The sequence below is a fragment of the Lacerta agilis genome, chromosome 8 (genome assembly GCF_009819535.1).
Source record: "Lacerta agilis isolate rLacAgi1 chromosome 8, rLacAgi1.pri, whole genome shotgun sequence".
Taxonomy (NCBI): domain Eukaryota; kingdom Metazoa; phylum Chordata; class Lepidosauria; order Squamata; family Lacertidae; genus Lacerta; species Lacerta agilis.
Genome location: NC_046319.1, coordinates 81,761,638 through 81,780,971, shown reverse-complemented (window position 1 = coordinate 81,780,971; position 19,334 = coordinate 81,761,638). Strand labels below are relative to the sequence as shown.

General features: G+C 52.9%; 1 protein-coding gene across 1 annotated transcript in view; it reads left to right on the top strand.

Moving 5' to 3' along the window:
* Nucleotides 1-4,809: 4,809 nt before the first annotated feature.
* LRFN1 (leucine rich repeat and fibronectin type III domain containing 1) overlaps nucleotides 4,810-19,334 on the top strand; it is a 135,153-nt gene continuing 120,628 nt past the window's right edge. The window contains exon 1 of the mRNA XM_033158596.1: nucleotides 4,810-5,234. The gene's annotated coding sequence lies outside the window, so the exon portion shown is untranslated. The remainder of the gene's footprint in view (nucleotides 5,235-19,334) is intronic.

The window sequence follows — 19,334 nt, the reverse complement described above, 5'->3', positions numbered from 1 at the left end:
CTTTGCAACCTTTTGAGTTCCATTGTTTGACGGCGCCTTTGATTGCTTTATTGCTGCAATTTCCAAATTTTCGGGGAAATTGTCTCCAGGTTGACTCATCTGGCAAGGAACCCCTGTGAATGAATGGCAAGGGCTTCTGGGGAGACACTAGAATTGTGCAGATCTCATTGCTGGCACCGTTCGAACCAGGATGAGTCCTTCAGTGGCCATTCACCCCCCCCCCCAACCACCACCCCCCCTCCCATGGCTGTGGGGTGTTGTTGTTTTTTTCCTGGGGAAGATCAGTCGAGCCACGGGAAATGTTTCTGAGCAAAGCATCCCTGCCACTGTTGATCTTCTCGTTGAGGAGCCCCTGAGAAGGTTCCAATGAACCCCAGGGGTCCCCAGAAAACAGCTTGGAAACTGCTGCTTTTATTAGCTGCAGCCTGGTTGATGGTGGATTTTAGAGCTCTATAGTTGTCTCTGTGAAACTATGGGGTACGAGCCACATGGAGGGCCTGCTGTCTGGAGACAACCCTTCCCAGAACCCCCCCCCCAAAAAAGCTGAAGCTGCCCATTTCTGCTGCAGGGGGTACTCCACCTTCCACTCTGAAACTGAACCCCAGAAGCAGGACTGGAAAAGGCTTTGGGCCTGCCTGGGGCTCTGAGAAGACACAGACAGTCCAGCTTTGGGAGCCCAGATGTTGCTGAGGTTCAAAAACCACCACCCTCAGCCGGCTTAGCACAATGTTATGCATAGAAAACGCATAGAGACACATTGATCGCGTCATACGTAGGAGCTACATTTGAAAAACATAGAACCACTTGGTACTTTACTAACTAACATGAACTCACACATTAGCTGATGAAGGCGTTCATACCGAAATAGGGCTCTGTCCTGGGTTCTTTCTTTGAATCGACTCTCGACTCTGGCTTGATCTAGAGTATAGCATCTAGATCAAGGGAGGTAATAGTACCACTGTATTCCGCTCTGGTCAGACCTCACCTGGAAGACTGTGTCCAGTTCTGGGCACCCCAGTTCAAGAAGGATACTGACAAGCTGGAACGTGTCCAGAGGAGGGCAACCAAAATGGTCCAAGGCCTGGAAACGATGCCTTATGAGGAACGGCTTAGGGACTTGGGTATGTTTAGCCTGGAGAAGAGAAGGTTAAGGGGTGATATGATAGCCATGTTCAAATATATAAAAGGATGTCATCTAGAGGAGGGAGAAAGGTTGTTTTCTGCTGCTCCAGAGAAGCGGACACGGGGCAATGGATTCAAACTACAAGAAAGAAGATTCCACCTAAACATTAGGAAGAACTTCCTGACAGTAAGAGCTGTTGGACAGTGGGATTTGCTGCCAAGGAGTGTGGTGGAGTCTCCTTCTTTGGAAGTCTTTAAGCAGAGGCTTGACAGCCACCTGTCAGGAATGCTTTGATGGTGTTTCCTGCTTGGCAGGGGGTTGGACTGGGTGGCCCTTGGGGTCTCTTCCAACTCTAGGATTCTATGATTCACATACAAAATGACCTTTTGAATACAGACTTTATACATCATTTGTTGTTGAGTCAAACCTCTTGATGTTCTACATTGTAACAAATTATGCTTATGTGACTTTAAAGCTGTTTTCTGTTAGAATTTACAAGCCTGTAACTCTTACCAGAATATATACCTTTATTTGACTGCAACTCATGAGTAGGATTTATTCATAGTATTGAAATTTCTGGCCGGAGTGTGTGTGTTTTGGGCTTAGCCCAATGGGCAGGGGTGACGGGACTTTTAGGCACAAGGAACGGTTTAGGAAGTTGGGAATGTTCAGCTTGGTGAAGAGAAGACTGAGTGGTGATATGATTGCCTCTGGGTAGCTCAGACCATAAAGAAGACTGATCGCTGAAGAATGGATGCTTTTGAATTCTGGTGCTGGAGGAGACTCTTGAGAGTCCCATGGACTGCAAAAAAGATCAAGCTTATCCATCCTTAAAGAAATCAGCGCTGAGTGCTCACCGGAAGGACTGATCCTGAAGCTGAGGCTCCAATACTTTGGCCACCTCATGAGAAGAGAAGACTCCCTGGAAAAGACCCTGATGTTGGGAAAGATGGAGGGCACAAGGAGAAGGGGACGACAGAGGATGAGATGGTGGGACAGTGTTCTCAAAGTGACTGGCATGAGTTTGGCCAAACTGCGGGAGGCAGTGGAGGATAGGGGTGCCTGGCGTGCTCTGGTCCATGGGGTCACAAAGAGTCGGACATGACTGAACGACTGAGCAACAACAACAGCTCAATTGATTAGAGCATGGTGCCAATAACTCCAATGTCATGGGTTCGATTCCCATAAGGGACAGCTGCATATTCCTGCATCGCAGGGGGTTGGACTAGAGGATACTCAGAGTCCCTCCCAACTCTACAATTCTACGATTCTGTGATTCAAATATCTGAAGAGCTATCATGTGGAGGATGGAGCCAGGGGCAGACTTTGTTCATCTTTGGTAGCATGGCATCCTGAGTGAGGCCAAAACTTGGCAGCCCCAAGTGGATCTTCCCAATTATGGATCTTCTCAATTTGGAGACCCCACAGCTCGGCGCCCTGTGTTGGGGAAACACCTGCATCACCCTTCATCTGATACAGCAAGTGGATTCAAATCACAAGGAAGGCAATTCCATCTAAACGCCAGGAAGAACTTTCCAATGGTAAGAAGAAGAAGAAGAAGAAGAGTTTGGATTTGATATCCCGCTTTATCACTACCCGAAGGAGTCTCAAAGCGGCTCACAATCTCCTTTCCCTTCCTCTGTGAGGTGAGTGGGGCTGAGAGACTTCAGAGAAGTGTGACTAGCCCAAGGTCACCCAGCAGCTGCATGTGGAGGAGTGGGGAATCGAACCCGGTTCACCAGATTACAAGTCTACCGCTCTTGACCACTACACCACACTGGCTCTCTAAGAGCCGTTCTACAATAGGATGGACTCCCTCGGAAGGTGGCAGACTCTCCTTCGCTGAAGGTTTCTAACCAGAGGTTGGGTGTCCATCTGTCAGGGTTTCTTCAGCTGGGTTTCCTGCATAGCAGGCAGTTGGACTAGATGACTCTTGAGGGTCAACTCTTCTAACTCTGCAATTCCATGATTCTATGAAGCTACCATCCAAGAGCAAAAACTTTGCTCCATCAAGACCAGCCTTTCCTGTCCTGGTGTGGCCACCCCCAGATGTTTTGGACTACAGCTGCCAGCCAGGCATGTTCAATGGGAAGCCCCAAGTCAGAGCAAGCATGATCTGGACCAACACTGGCCTTGTGTTCTTCAACTTTGGCTCCAGATGTTGGTGGACCAGCAGTGGGGAAGGGCTGTGGCTCAGCAGCAGAGCACCGGCTTAGCATGCTGCAGAAGGACCCAGGTTCAAACCCTGACAGCATCTCCAGGTAGATGTGGGGAAGACTCCTCTTCTGAAACCCTGCTGCTGACACGTCTGCGGACCTATGATTCGGCATAGGGCAGCTTCCTAGCCTTCTCGATCTAACCACTGTACCCACTTCCCTCCCTGCACCATCCACCGGTGGGCTTCCCTTCTTACTGTTGCACCAACCTGCGTTGTGATTCCTCCAAGTCCACAATTCTATGAGCCACCAATTATTTACATGACAGCCCATCAAACCAACAGCCCTGTAGTTTTTAACCAGAAACCATTCAGGGAACCCTGGAGAGCCCCCCCCTCTCAAATACCAGTCACAGCAAGGCCCTGGCTGGGTCGTGGGGAAACCCCCCCACCCCCCATCGCCACTATTGGGGGGGGAGGCAGTGGGGGCCACAGAAATCAGAACCCCACTTTCTGCTGACGGTGGCCAACTTTGATACCTGCCATTGCGCCTGTGCTTTAATTTATATTGCAGCCTGCCGGGGAAAGACCCGCAGCCTGTCTGAGAAGGCAGATTTCCCCTTCTTTGTGAAAAAAGAGTACCGATCGAGGCCGGACTGCCACAAGAGCCCCCAAAGCGCCCCCTGCGCCTCGTCAGTTGGCAACCACTCATGTGCTGCCCCCTTCGGGGAGAGAGAAGCCGGCTGTGCGATTTCCCCTTTCTCTGATGCCCCGAGATGGGCGGCACCAAAGGGTCGCAAGTGCCCCCACCCCGCAAACAGGCAGCTCGCCCACATTTGCCCCTCCCCCCATTGCTGGACTCCTGCCACCAACACCCACTGTTATTTTCCTCCCAGAGATATTCACATGTATGTGGGGGGAGGGGACGACACACCGCTCCCCCAAACAATACTTTGCCCCTTCTGTGCCCGCCCCAGAGCCCCCTATCCACCCCCCTAAAGATGTTTCTACCCCACCCCCAACCCGGTTTTCTCTCTAATCTAATGGCACCTCCTGACATTGCCCCCCTCGTTCTTTTGGGTATGGGGTCCTTCCTTCTGCGCCCCCTCCTCCCTCCTTCACCTGCTTCTCCCCCCTCCCCCCCCTACTCAGTGCAGCAGCTGCAACGCTAAAGATTTTCAATGCAAGACCCTCCTTGTCCCCGCCTCCCTCTCCCCCCCCTCTCCCTCTGCAGAAAGGGGGCCGGCGTTTTCTCCAGCCTCCCCCTCACTCTTCTTCCTCCTCCTCCTCCTCATGCCAACACCCAGCCCGACCCCCCGCGGCCCCGATTCCCGGCCGTCCCCCGCCTCTCCTTCCCTCTCCGTCCAAGTGCTCCGGGGGGGGGGAGGAAGTCCCCCACCTCCCCCTCCAAGGCACAGCTCCCGCGCTGCGCCCCGGCCTTTCCTGCCCGGCTCCGGGGAGGCGTTTCCACCGCGCGCTCCTCCCTCTCCTCCTCCTCCTCCTCCCCCCCTTCTCCCCCTCTCTCCCCAGCCCAACCCCGGTTCTGCGGGGCTGGGAAGAGCCGAGGAAGGAGGGAGGCTCGGCCCCTTCTGTGGCTCTGGATCGCCTGGAGAAGCCACCGGGCCCCGCGCACCCCTCTGCGCCCCGCTCCGCAGCCATGGCGGAGCCCAGCTAAGACGCCCTTCGGGGGCCACAGCGCTCCGTCCCCCCACACCCCACCCTCCCTTTGCGGATTTCGCAGCCAGACGCGCCTTTGTTTGTGGATTCCGCCGATGGAGCCTGCGAGGAGTCGGCCCGGAGGGGCCCCCTAGGGCTCCCCCTCCAAGGCGCCCCCCAAGGCGGAGTCCCTTTGGCGCAGGGCGGGCGGCGGCGCAGCCCCTCTGGACGCGGCCGCGCTGCCCAGCCGAAAGGATGAGCCCACCTCCCGTCGGGTGACACCCCGCTGCACCCCCAAAGGTAAGGGAACCCCCTCCTGCCTTTTCCTCCAAGGAGAAGGGGGAGGCGAGGGGAGGGAGGGAGGGAGGGAGGAGAAGGCCGCCGGGGCGACATTTGCGCATGGTGGATAGATGGATGGAAGGATGGATGAAGGCTGGAGGGGAGGGGCTGGGTGAGGGTTGGTGGGATGAAGCCCAGGTTGGCAACTGGAGGCTTTGCCAAAAATGCTGGGGAGGTTGGGGGGGGGTGTGGGTCGTTATACCTGGGACTGGTATTCCTTGAGATGGGTGGAATGATAATGTCTCTTCTGTCGTCTGGTGCCAGAGGTTATGCTTGTTGGGGGAGGGGCTGGGTGGGGTGGCAGCTTTGCCAGAAAATTGGGGGCGGGGGGGGCCCGGGTTAGTGGGTGAAGGGGCTTGCTTCGTGGCATCGGAAGAGGGGCTAGACGGGGTTGTATTTCCCCCCTCCTCTGCTGCAAATGACTGGGGATGGGGAGGTGTTTTTTGCAGTTTGGGGAGGGGGGGCTGTTAGTCCTGGCGAGGTTTTTGGGGAGAACAGATGGGGGCGTTGGGCTCAAGCGGGAGCCAGCCTCCGAAGCGTCGCTGCTGCTGCTTTGCTTCTGAACCCTACTGTGCCAGGCAGGGACCCTGGCACTCTGGTCGGCGCCAAGCTGGCGTCCTCTCTCCCTTTAGCACCAGAGCGCTTGGATCTGGGGCAGGCAACCTGCGTTGTTTGCCCTTGTGCCAAAGATCGGAGATTTCTGAGTGTGTGCGTGTGTGTGTGTGTGGCTTTTTTTTTTTTTTGGAGGGGGCCACACTGGTGGATCTAGGGGGCGCTGAGATGCCCAACTTGTCTCTTTGGCTCGGTTCAGTCTCTTTGGCGCGATTCAGTCGTCCTCCACCCCCCAGCCCAACCCGCCGCCACTTGGGGCTGGCAAAACCGATTCTGTCTCGGAGAGCCGTGCCGCTGCTTCTGGTGCCAGACTCTGGGGGTGGCAGCTGGTCGGGAAGTGGGGAAGCTCTGCCAGGCAACAGAGGGGCCATTCTTTTCCCTTGGCACCTGCCAGCGGGGGGCAGCTGGCAGGCACCCCCTGCTTCTCTTCGTATGCTGTCCAAGGTGCTGAATTTCAAAGCCACCCTCTGCTGCATCCTGATGGGACACACACACACACACACACACACATGAACTGGGAACCACCTCACCCACTGAGGAAAGACCCTCTTGATGGGGCTGAGCAATGCCAGGAAGGGGAAACGGACCCACTCTTCTTCATTCCCCTCCCCGCCTTTTCTTTCTTTTTATTTTTATTTTTGGACCTGATCCGTGGGAACACCTGCCAAAGAATTCCCAGCCTCTGTGCAGCCAGGTTTTGATGGTTAATTGCGCTCACACCTGAGGGTGGATTATTAGATTAATGGTGGGTCTCTATTACGTGGTTTTGCACTCCCTCGGAGATGCACAACTCACCCTACTCTCGCCCCAATTTGGGATCCAGGTGTCCTCAGGGACCTTTCACAACTGGACTGCAGGCAGTATTATTTTTCAGGGTCCCTCCCTCTCCCTCTCCCTCTCCCTCTCCCTCTCCCTCTCCCTCTCCCTCTCCCTCTCCCTCTCCCTCTCCCTCTCCCTCTCCACAAGTTGGTCTGTCTCCTGCCCTGCAGGTTGACGTATGATGCATTTCTCTCTCTTTTTGCAAACGGGGATGAAGGATGGATGCTGGGCTTTTGAGAGCGCATCAAATGGAGCTCCGCTCGAACGCCTGACCGCCTGCCTCGTCGCTCCTCTGTAAAGCTCCTGGACATACGGAATGCTCATTCGCCCGCTGCCATTCACACTGCCAAACGCACGCATATGCACATACACAATGCACGCGCCGAGTTGCAGAAGGAAGCAGCGCAACCCCCTCTCCCACGCCCAGCTGGGGGGGGGGGAAACAGACACCTCCAGATACTTGACGCCCGGCCAAGAACAGCCCCGCGCACTTAAGTACACGCATATTAAATATGCACGCTTTATGACACACCCGCGTGCATTTAGAGAGGGGCCTGGGAGCAAGTGCGCCAGACAGGCCTGGAGAGTGCCATGTAGCATATGCTGCAGGGTCCTCTTGCAGCAGGGAATGGAAACCTGTCTATGCCCACCCACCCCCTCGGATGCCTCCAGACTACAACACCCATCACCCGTGACAATAGGCCCTCCTGACTGGGGCTGATAGGAGCTGGAGTCCCCATCCTTGTTTTCACAGAAGCAAGAAACAACCCTCCCCAAACAGGTCTCTGCCCCAAAGAGCTTACAATGCGATAGAGGGCTGTTGGTGGCTATTTTCAATACCTTATTGCGATCCAAAGGCCCACAAAACAATTTCAAAACAAGGTACAGTTGAAACGACCAGACAGACAGACGGAAGAAACCAAGGCAATTATTTTGTTTTATGTAGGGCGTAATGATCTTTGTTTTTTATAACCTCCAAAACAAACTTTGGTGTCTATTAGTCATGATGGCTATGCTCTGAAGGCAGCAATGCTTCTGTGTAACATTTGCTGGTTACTACGGGAGGGCAGAGGGGTCCGGCTTCTGGGTTACACATCGAGGCATCTGGTTGGCTCCTGCGAGAGCAGGGACTAGATGGGCCATTGGCTTGATCCAGCATCTGGGGTCTTGTTATGTTCTTGTGGAACCTCCAGGTCCAGAGGCAGTCTATCTGGGTTCCTAGGTTCTTTGGGGCATCTGGCCCCTGTGAGAGCGGGACGCTGGTTCAGATGGGCCACCTGCCTGGAGCAGCAGGCCTTTCTCGCGTCCTTAATGTGCATTTTCACAGAGAGGGGGGGCGGTGGAGAGAGTCGGGACTGCGTAAACGATACCTGGCTAATCTCATCAGAAGCGTCCCTGCCGGCGCTTAGTGGACGCTCAGACAGGTCCGCGCTCCTGCAAGCGATGAGCCGGAAGGAAGCACACTTGACACCGAGTGACACTTCAAGGCATGATCCTTGGCAACAAATATATGCGGGGATTTTTGTGCACCCGGTTGCATGTCGACTGTCACTCCCACACTTGTTTGCTGACATCTCTGAGCATAGGAAAACTCAACGACTGCGCGCAGGTAGGGCTTCTCTGGCAGCGCAATCAGAAACAGGCTCCCTTGGGTGCTCCGGCTGTGCCAGTGCAGGAGCTTAGTCCTGCTCCATGCCACTGTCTGTTTAGCTTGGAGATGAGAGGTGACATGAGAGCCATCTCCAGATACCTTAAGGGCTGTCCATGGAGGATGGAGCAAGCTTGTTTTCTCCTGTTCCCGGAGCGGAGGACCCTCAATAGGAGTATAGCATCTAGATCAAGGGAGTTAATAGTACCTCTGTATTCCGCTCTGGTCAGACCTCACCTGGAATACTGTGTCCAGTTCTGGGCACCACAGTTCAAGAAGGATACTGACAAGCTGGAACGTGTCCAGAGGAGGGCAACCAAAATGGTCCAAGGCCTGGAAACGATGCCTGATGAGGAACGGCTTAGGGAGCTGGGTATGTTTAGCCTGGAGAAGAGAAGGTTAAGAGGGGATATGATAGCCATGTTCAAATATATCAAAGGATGTCCTATAGAGGAGGGAGAAAGGTTGCTTTCTGCTGCTCCAGAGAAGCGGACACGGGGCAATGGATTCCACCTAACCATTAGGAAGAACTTCCTGACAGTAAGAGCTGTTGGACAGTGGAATTTGCTACCAAGGAGTGTGGTGGAGTCTCCTTCTTTGGAGGTCTTGAAGCGGAGGCTTGACAGCCATCTGTCAGGAATGCTTTGATGGTGTTTCCTGCTTGGCAGGGGGTTGGACTGGATGGCCCTTGGGGTCTCTTCCAACTCTAGGATTCTATGATTCTATGAACCGACAGATTCAAGCGACAGGAAAGGAGATTCCGACTCAACCTTAGGAAGAACTTTCTGACGGGAAGAGCCATTTGATGATGGGAAGGACAACCTCAGAACGGGGGTAGACTCTCCTTCCCTGGAGGATTTTAAACAGCCACCGGTCAACTATGGAACTCGGTCCCATGCGGGGCAGCGATGGCCACCAACCTGGATGGATTTAAAAGACAAATTCATGGAGGAGAGGCTGTTGTTGGCTACTAGAAAGTGATGCTTCTGGATAAAGAGAGAGCTCTCATTTCCTGCTTGAGGGTTTGCCGTTGGGGCACTTGGTTGCCCACCGTGAGAACAGGATGCTAGAGTAGATGGGCCACTGGTCTGATCCAGCAAGCATCTCTTATTTTATCTATCTATCTATCTATCTATCTATCTATCTATCTATCTTAGCTTGCCTTCAATAGAGACAATTTATGCTACCTGAGTTAGGAAGAGAGCAGAGAGAATTGTAGCAGATCCTTTACATCCCGGTCATCATCTGCTTGATTTACTTCCATCTGGACGTCGCTACAGGACTTCATATACAAAATCGGCCAGGCACAAGAATAGTTTTTTCCCCTTGTGCCATTAAATTGTTACATTCATAGTTGTATAACTTAAGGGGAGGTAAAATATGGGTGGGGTTTCTTTGCTTCTTTGTATTGTGAGAGGAACAGTGTCTGTATGTTTACATTGCAATGTAGCCGAAACAAATTCCAAGTATGTTGGAAAATGTACTTGGCCAATAATAAATTATTCCTTCCTTATTCCTTATTCCTTATGTCCTTACGGAAACGAGATCTCCGTTGGATTGGGCTAGATTCCCCTCGAGAGAGATTGGCCAGAGTCATAGAGGATACAAGCATGGATAGCACATAGTTAAACGGTGGAACTCACTGCCACAGGAGCTGGTGGCGGTCACCAACTTAGAATCATAGAATCATAGAGTTGGAAGAGACCCCAAGGGCCATCCAGTCCAACCCTCTGCCAAGCAGGAAACACCATCAAAGCATTCCTGACAGGTGGCTGTCAAGCCTCCGCTTCAAGACCTCCAAAGAAGGAGACTCCACCACACTCCTTGGCAGCAAATCCCACTGTCCAACAGCTCTCACTGTCAGGAAGTTCTTCCTCATGTTAGGTGGAATCTTCTTTCTTGTAGTTTGAATCCATTGCCCCGTGTCCTCTTCTCCGTAACAGGAGAAAACAGCCTTTCTCCCTCCTCTATAAGACATCCTTTTATATATTTGAACATGGCTATCCTATCCCCCCTTAACCTTCTCTTCTCCAGGCTAAACATACCCAGCTCCCTAAGCCGTTCCTCATAAGGCATCGTTTCCAGGCCTTGGACCATTTTGGTTGCCCTCCTCTGGACACGTTCCAGCTTGTCAGTATCCTTCTTGAACTGGGGTGCCCAGAACTGGACACAGTATTCCAGGTGAGGTCTGACCAGAGCTTGGATAGCTTTAGATGAGGATTATTGGCACGTGACTCTTAATCTCAGGGTGGTGGGTTTGAGCCCCACATTGGGCAAAAAGATTCCCACATTTCAGGGGGTTGGACTGGATGACCCTTGTGGTCTGTCCCAACTCTACAGTCCTATGATTCTGCGAAGGCTATCGAGGGCTAATAGCCAAAATGGCTCTGCTCTTTCTCCGAATGCCAGTTCTTGGACACCACAGGAGGGGAGTGTGCCGCTCTTGTGCTCGGGTTCCTGCTTGCCTGCTTCGCACAGGCATCCTGGCTTCCAAGGGCTGGGGGCCAGATCCAACAGGCTTCCCTTGCGCTCTCACGGATGCCGGTGGGAGCTTTGCTGTGCACGGCTGCGTCCTCTTTGGATGACCGCACGACAGCCTCTGTGCGGCCGCGAGGCTTGTGCGCGTGAGTGTGTGTTTGATCCCCAGGTGTGAAATGTCACATTCCGTTTGTGTCCTCCGTTCGGTGAGCGAGCAAGAAAACCCACCTGCAAGGAGGGAGAGGGGCGGAAAAAGGAGGAGGGAGGAGGCAGTCAGTTCTTAAAAAAAACAACAACTTGTGCCTTACGTATTTATTCCTTTGCACACGCGGTTTTATGCCCTGCAAGGTAGGCGGGGTTGAGAGGCATGGAACTGGCCCAGTGGACTTCATGGCCAGGTAGGGATTTGAACCCTGGTCAACACTCTTAACTGCTACTACTGCATTGCAGGGGGTTGGACTGGATGACCCTCGGGGGTCCCTTCCAACTCTCCGATTCTATGATTCTACACTACACTGCCTCGCTGTTAATAATAATAATAATAATAATTTATTATTTGTACCCCGCCCATCTGGCTGGGTCCCCCCCCAGCCACTCTGGGCGGCCTCCAACAAATATTAAAATACATTAAACCCATTGTGGGTTAGCAAAGAAGAGATCCAGTGCAGCGATGGAGGCTTGCAGGTGTCAGAACTGGGACTTGGGGACTGCGTGCTACAGGAGAGGCCTCATCCTGGCCTCTTTGCCTGCGGCGTCTATTCTGCTCCCCCTGCCTAACCGCAGGCGGCCGCAGATGGTGCTGCCAGGACTCGCCTGCCTGTTCTGGGCATATGTCCTTCGTTTTCCTCCTGAGAAGGCCGCCATGTGCTGTAGCCTAGATTCTCCACCTAGATTTGGGCCGTTGGAAAAAAACAACAACACAAAACACAAAAACCCATCCACTGGAGCCTTGCAAACAGCTGCTTCTCTTATGCAAACAGCGCTGCAAAGTCCGTCCGGGTGCCCTGTTTTCAAAAGGGTCCAATGGGAAGCTGGGAGGGAGGGAGGGAGGCAGCGTTGCTCAGTGGTTATGTGCTCACTGTACTTGTGGAAGTTCCCGGGTTTAAATCCTGGCATCTCCTGTTAAAAAAAGGTATCAGGTAGCAGCGAAGCGATGGGGAGGAGTCCTTGGGGCATCCTGGCGCCTGGCAGATGTTTCAGACTACAGTTCCCACCAGCACCTATGGGGAGCTGTAGTTCGAAACATCTGGAGGGTGCCTGGTTGAGGCGCTGCCAAACACGACACGGGGCTAGGTGGACCGATGTTCGAGCTGGTTGGAGGCAGGTTCAGGCATTCAGCAGCCCCTAATCCTATTGTGTGCTTCCCCGGTCTCCAGAACTGGTAGACTGCCTCTGAATGTGGAAGCTCCACTGAGCAGTAGCGGGTAATGGCAGTGTCTAATCACAGAAAAACATAGGACCGCCTTGCTGGCAACAGTCACATCTTTTCCAGCACCCTTTCAGAGGCATGGCTTGGCGGCAGCCGCCCTCCCTGTTTTATCTGTGATCCCAGCACTGCAGGGGGTTGGACTCGATGACCCTGTGGGTCCCTTCCACCTCGGCAATTCTATGTTTCCAGGAACTGGTGCTCAAAGGTGTGCAGCCTCTGACCTGTTCGTATCCCAGGCCATCTGCAAGTTTGCTGCCTGCTTTTTCCTTGATCCATCCAATTTGCATGGAACGCGAAGCCAAACCGTGGCTTAGCACAAACGAGAAAACGTGTGAGTTCCTGCAGTGCACCTACCCTGTTCCTGCTAGGTAAAGGGACCCCTGGCCATTAGGTCCAGTCGTGTCCGACTCTGGGGTTGCGGCGCTCATCTCGCTTTACTGGCCGAGGGAGCCGGCGTACAGCTTCCGGGTCATGTGGCCCAGCATGACTAAGCCGCTTCTGGTGAACCAGAGCAGCGCACGGAAATGCCGTTTACCTTCCCGCCGGAGCGGTACCTATTTATCTACTTGCACTTTTGACGTTCTTTCGAACTGCTAGGTTGGCAGGAGCTGGGACCGAGCAACGGGAGCTCACCCCGTCATTGCGGGGATTTGAACCGCCGACCTTCTGATCGGCAAGCCCTAGGCTCTGTGGTTTAACCCACAGCGCCACCCGCGTCCCTGTTCCTGCTACCGTGGTTTGGCTTAGCATTACGTCTGAATCTGGGCTCACTGTTTCTCTTGCTCCATAATAACTGTGGAATTGGAAGGGGACCCCCAAGAGTCATCTAGTCTAACCCCCTGCAGTGCAGGAATCCCAGGCAAAGGATCACCCAAACCCTGTTTAGAAAGCCTACAGTGAAGGAGACTTCACCACCTTCTGCCATCATCGAACAGTTCTTATCGTTAGAAAGTTTAGTCAGAAGCTCCTTCCTCGTCACTCGAATACGTTGGTTCGAGTCCCGCCCTCCGGAGCAGCAGAAAACAAGCTTGCTCCATCTTCGATGTGACAGATATTTGAAGGTGGCTCTCAGGTCACCATGGGAGACAAGCCATGAGCCCAGGAGGTTCAGAGGGCATGTTGGCGCCAAGCCATCTCTCCGCCCTGGCAGAGGAGCAGCAGCAGCAGCAGGGCCAGGGGAGGAGAGCAGCGGCTCTGATCCCTCACATCTCCACTTCCGCTCGATTGTGCGATGCCATGGCCTGGCTTCGCGTGAACCGACCCGTCCTGTGACCCATCCCACAATTTCAATAAAATGCCCCTTTGTTGCTGAAAGGAATAACCGCGAGGCAGCATGTGGCTGATGGGCTACAGCTGGCTTGACGTGCCCCGTAATGTCCGTGCCATGCTTGCAGGGACTCAAGTATTTCATCTGCGGTGGTGCCATCTACACTTTGGAACTCCCTGCCCATTGACGTTGAGCAGACACATATGCTGTGTTTCTTTTGATATAAATATAATTAAGAACTCTGGCCAGAAGTTTCAACCAAAAAGATGCGTTTACTCATAAGTAAATACAAATATAGTGTTAATTAAGAATTACAGTCTTAAATGAAAAAATAGTTTCACATTGAAAAATCTCTTGAAAGTCTTTTAGAAATTGATGCAAGGGCTTCTACGATGCGTGTATAATGAGACAACTGGAGACCAGGGAGACCAATTTCTAAAAGACTTAACAGGATTAACACTATATTTGTATTTACTTATGAGTAAACGCATCTTTTTGGTTGAAACTTCTGGCCAGAGTTCTTAATTATATTTATTTCAGTGTTTCTTTTGATGCCTGCCAAAAACTCTTTTTTTTTTTTTTTGCAAGCCCGCCCAGGTTTTGTGACAGTTAAGCTGCATCGAAATCCTGTTAACCAAGTAAATAATTTTATTGGAATGGCCTAAAATACCTAGATGTCAGGCTTTGAATGCCGCCGTGTTGCTAAGGTGTTTGTCTGTTTACTTAGATTGATAACCCACGTTGTCTCCAAGGAACTTGAGGTGGCAAACACACTTCCCCCCCTCTCCGTTTTACCTTCTCAACAACCCTTTGAGGTAGGCCAGGCTGAGACCCTCCCTGCCCGCGGACTGTCTCACCAGAGTGGTGCATGTCTGGTTATCTCCCGCTTGGACTACTGCAATGCGCTCTACGTGGGGCTACCTTTGAAGGTGACCCGGAAACTGCAACTAATCCAGAATGTGGCAGCTAGACTGGTGACTGGGAGCGGCCGCCAGGACCCCATAACACCGGTCCTGAGAGATCTGCATTGGCTCCCAGTACGTTTCTGAGCACAATTCAAAGTGTTGGTGCTGACCTTGAAAGCCCTAAACAGCCTCGGTCCAGTATACCTGAAGGAGCGTCTCCAACCCCATCGTTCAGCCCGGACACCTGGGTCCCATCTCCGAGGGCCTTCTGGCGGTTCCCTCACTGCAAAAAACCAAGTTACAGGGAACCAGGCAGAGGGCCTTCTCGGTGGTGGCGCCCGCCCTGTGGAACGCCCTCCCACCAGATATCAAGGAAAGAAACAACTACCTGGCTTTTAGAAGACATCTGAAGGCAGCCCTGTTTAGGGAAGTTTTTAACCTGTGATATTTTAATGTATTTTAATATCTGTTGGAGGCCGCCCAGTGTGGCTGGGGAGACCCAGCCAGATGGGTGGGGTACAAATAAATTATTATTATTATTATTATTATTATTATTATTATTATTGGCCGAAGGTCACACATCCAGTGAGTTTCATGGCTGAGTGTGTTTGCAGGGGGGATTGGAACCCTGCTCTCCCAGGTCCTGGTCCAACACTCTAACCACTACACCACCCTGCCTCCCTGTGGCCAAGTTCAGATTGGCTGGCTACTATTCTGGAGGGAAAGATTTAGTGGAGCGTGCATCATTCCTTTGGGCATGCCTTGGCTCTTTTGCTGGGGAAACTTCTTGGTAACTGCTTTACGACCCATGGAGAGGTAGCCAAAAGGCAGGACACCTGCTTGGCATGCAGAAGGTCCCAAATGTGTTACCAAGAGCATCTCTATCTCCATAGGAACATTTAAACTCATTTAAATCAGAGCCAGTGAAGGCGGCAAATGTCCCGTGTGAGTGTCTGGAGGGGGTTGGAGGATGGATGGCGGCTTACGGTTGAATTCCAACAAGACAGAAGTATTGTTTCTGTGGGGGCAGGGGGTGGGCAGGTATGGGGGACTCCCTGGTCCTGAATGGGGCAACTGTCTCTCTGAAGGACCAGGTGTGCAGCCTGGGAGTCATTTTGGACTCACAGTTGTCCGTTGAGGCACAGGTCCATTCTGTGCATAGCTGTCAACTTTCCCCTTTTCTTGCGAGGAATCCTATTGGGAATAAGGGAATTTCCCTTAAAAAATTGGAAAAGTTGACAGCCATGATTCTGTGTCCAGGGCAGCTGTTTACCAGCTCCATCTGGTATGCAGGATGAGACCCTACCTGCCCGCAGACTGTCTCGACAGAGTGGTGCATGCTCTGGTTATCTCCCGCTTGGACTACTGCAATGCGCTCTACGTGGGGCTACCTTTGAAGGTGACCCGGAAACTGCAACTAATCCAGAATGCGGCAGCTAGACTGGGGACTGGGAGCGGCCACCGAGACCACATAACACCGGTCCTGAAAGACCTACATTGACTCCCAGTACGTTTCCGAGCACAATTCAAAGTGTTGGTGCTGACCTTGAAAGACCGAAACAGCCTCAAAGGCCCAGTAGACCTGAAGGAGCGTCTCCACCCCCATCGTTCTGCCCGGACACCTGGGTCCCATCTCCGAGGGTCTTCTGGCGGTTCCCTCCCTGTGAGAAGCAAAGCTACAGGGAACCAGGCAGAGGGCCTTCTTGGTGGTGGCACCCGCCCTGTGGAACACCCTCCCAACAGATGTCAAAGAAATAAAGAACTCTCTGACTTTTAGAAGACATCTGAAGGCAGCCCTGACTTGAAACTACAGAGTAGCTGGGACAAGGCGGTAAGATAGGAAGGAGGAGGAGGAGAAGCTGCCTTAGACCAATTGAGACCATTGGCCCATCTTCCCCAGTATTGTCTACACAGACAGGCAGCCGCTCTCTAGGATTTCAGGTTAGGAGTCTCAACTGGAGATGACTTTGGGGATTGAACCTGAGACCTACCTTCTGCTTGCAAGGCAGATCCTCTACCTCTGAGCTCTGGTCACTTCTGTCCAGCGGGAGGCGTGGGTGGTGATCTCTGCCTGAAACCCTTGAGAACAACATAGAAGTCATAGTGGGGTCACTGGGGCGAGATGGGAACATGGTTTGTCTCGACCGTATAGGCTTTGCACGTTCACAGTGGTTGGTGCAGCCAACTCTGGGGTTGGTTGAATCTGGGAAAGGTGTCTCGGTGCAGCAATGTGTTTTCCTGATTTTCCACAGTCACACGACTGCCAAGTAACTTTGCACATCTGCCATGGGTCGGTCGGTCCCCCCGTCCATCCCTCCGTGATGTGGGGCACAGGACTCGGGGGGGGGGGTGTCACACTTTCTGGGACCCACGTGTCATTTGTGCAAAACCCCGGCCCAGCCGTTCTCGTGAGCTGAAAGCGTGCTCGAGAGCTCATCCTAAACGTGACACGGTGAAATTGATAGTGCTACTCGAAGCGTCATTCCGAGAGGGTCGTTCATCTTGTCATTAAGGGAAGGGCCAATAGCTCATGGTCACAGAGTGTCTGGTTTTTGCATGCCAATTCAGATTCCAGTTCAAAAAATACGAGGAGCAGGAAAAGATTTTCTCCGTCCGAGATCTTTCAAAGCCGGTGCCAGTCAGAGCAGTGGATCAGATGGACCAGGAGTAGGCAAACTAAGGCCCGGGGCCCGGATCCGGCCCAATCGCCTTCTAAATCCAGCCCACGGACGGTCCGGGAATCAGCGTGTTTTTACATGAGTAGAATGTGTGCTTTTATTTAAAAGGCATCTCGGGGTTATTTGTGGGGCAGAGGAATTCGTTCATTTTTTTTCTTCAAAATATAGTCCGGCCCCCCACAAGGTCTGAGGGACAGTGGACCGGCCCCCTGCTGAAAAAGTTTGCTGACCCTTGAGATGGACCAACAGCTTGATTCAGGATTTGCAGTTGGTATTTTTCTAGAAAAGAGGTGCCAGAACTCCCTCGTTCTCTTAGAAGGGTAATGGCACCCACCCGAGAGGTGCCGGAACTGAGTACCGATTGAAACCCCCCCCCCCATGATTCATGTGTTTCTAGGAACCACTAATAAAATCTCTAGGATAATACCAGCCATGCACAAGTTTGCACCCCTCACTTGAAAGGCTTGGATCTGATAGCTTCCTGGCCTGTGACCAGGAATGGTTGTGCAACAAGGAAGGAACCAATCTCAATGCTCTAGGGCAGGGGTCTCGAGCGCCGATCGCGCGGCGGGCCGGAGGGTAGGGGAGTGCGCACCCATATGCATGTGCACACGCTATTTCCGGTGCACTTCCAGGTCGGAGGAGCGCCGAAAATAGCTTGTGCACATGTGCACGGGCCTCTTCCGACCTGGATGTTCACCGGAAATAACGCTTGCACATGTGCACAAGCTATTTCCGGTGCTCCTCCAACCCAGAAGTGGGCAGCTGCGCTGTGCTGTGCCGCGCCGGTAAGAGCGGGTGGTGGGGGTCGGATAAACGAGTCCCTTGGGCCGTATCCGGCCCGCGGGCCTTAGATTGGAGACCTCTGCTTTAGGTGTCCCAAACTTGGGTCCCCAGCTGCTTTTGGACTACAACTCCCATCATGCCTAGCTAGCAGGACCACTGGTCAGGGATGAGGGGAACTGTAGTCCAAAAAAACAGCTGGAGACTAAAGTTTGGGAAAGCCTGCTCTAGGGAGCTCCAAAGTTTTTGGGGAGCAGATACAACTGAGGAGGTCCTCTCCACATGCCTGTGAGGATGGCGGGACTGAGAAAAGGGTCTTCCCGAAGATCTCAGAGCCCAGGGAAGGTTTGTATGGGGGAATAGGGCCTTTCAGCTAGCCCGGCCCCATAGATCTAGTTACAGGTAGGTAGCCGTGTTCGTCTGCCATAGTCAAAGCAAAATTAAAAAATTCCTTCCAGACCAACTAAGGACTGCAAGAAGATCAAACCTATCCATCCTTAAAGAAATCACCCCTGAGCGCTCACTGGAAGGACAGATCCTGAAGTTGAGGCTCCAGTACTTTGGCTACCTCATGAGAAGAGAAGACTCCCTGGAAAAGACCCTGATGGTGGGAAAGATGGAGGGCACAAGGAGAAGGGGACGGCAGAGGATGAGATGGTTGGACGGTGTTCTCGAAGCGACTGGCATGAGTTTGGCCAAACTGCGGGAGGCAGTGGAGGATAGGCGTGCCTGGCGTGCTCTGGTCCATGGGGTCACGAAGAGTCGGACGCGACTGAACGACTGAACAACAACAAGTTTGTCATTGGTATGAGCTTTCGTATCTGAAGAAGTGTGCATGCACACGAAAGCTCATACCAAGAACAAACTTAGTTGGTCTCTAAGGTGCTACTGGAAGGAATTTTTTATTATTTTGTTTTGGCCCTATAGAGACAGCCTTCTATGTTCCTGTGTTCAAAGGAGGGCGCTGGCTGAAGGCAAGGAAGGCTGGTCCTCTCCTCTCCTCTTCACAACAACAACAACAACACACACACACACATCCTGACAGAGCTCTGTAGCCACCCTCCCTTCCGCACCTGTGTTTGCAAGTCAGAAAAAACCACATCTCAGCATCGGGTGGAGGCAGGGAAACCGGCCAACCCTACAACTGCTCTCAGCTCTCGATCCCCCCCTCCGCACCAATGCCCCGCAGGCCTCTTCCTCCTGCCCTCGCACCTGCGCCCGCCGTTCACATCTCTGCATCTTTGCCCTTTCCCCCCTCCAACCCAACGCATTTGGCAGAGGAGACGGACCCCCGCCGGACAGACCAACTGTCCGTTTTGCCTGAGCGGAACGCCGAACGCTCGCTTCATGAAACCAAGCCGCGGGCTGAAGGTATTCACCGGGATAGTTGGGAAGATCCAGGATGGGCAGAATAGAGCCCTTCTTCACGCAGGGCGATGTTA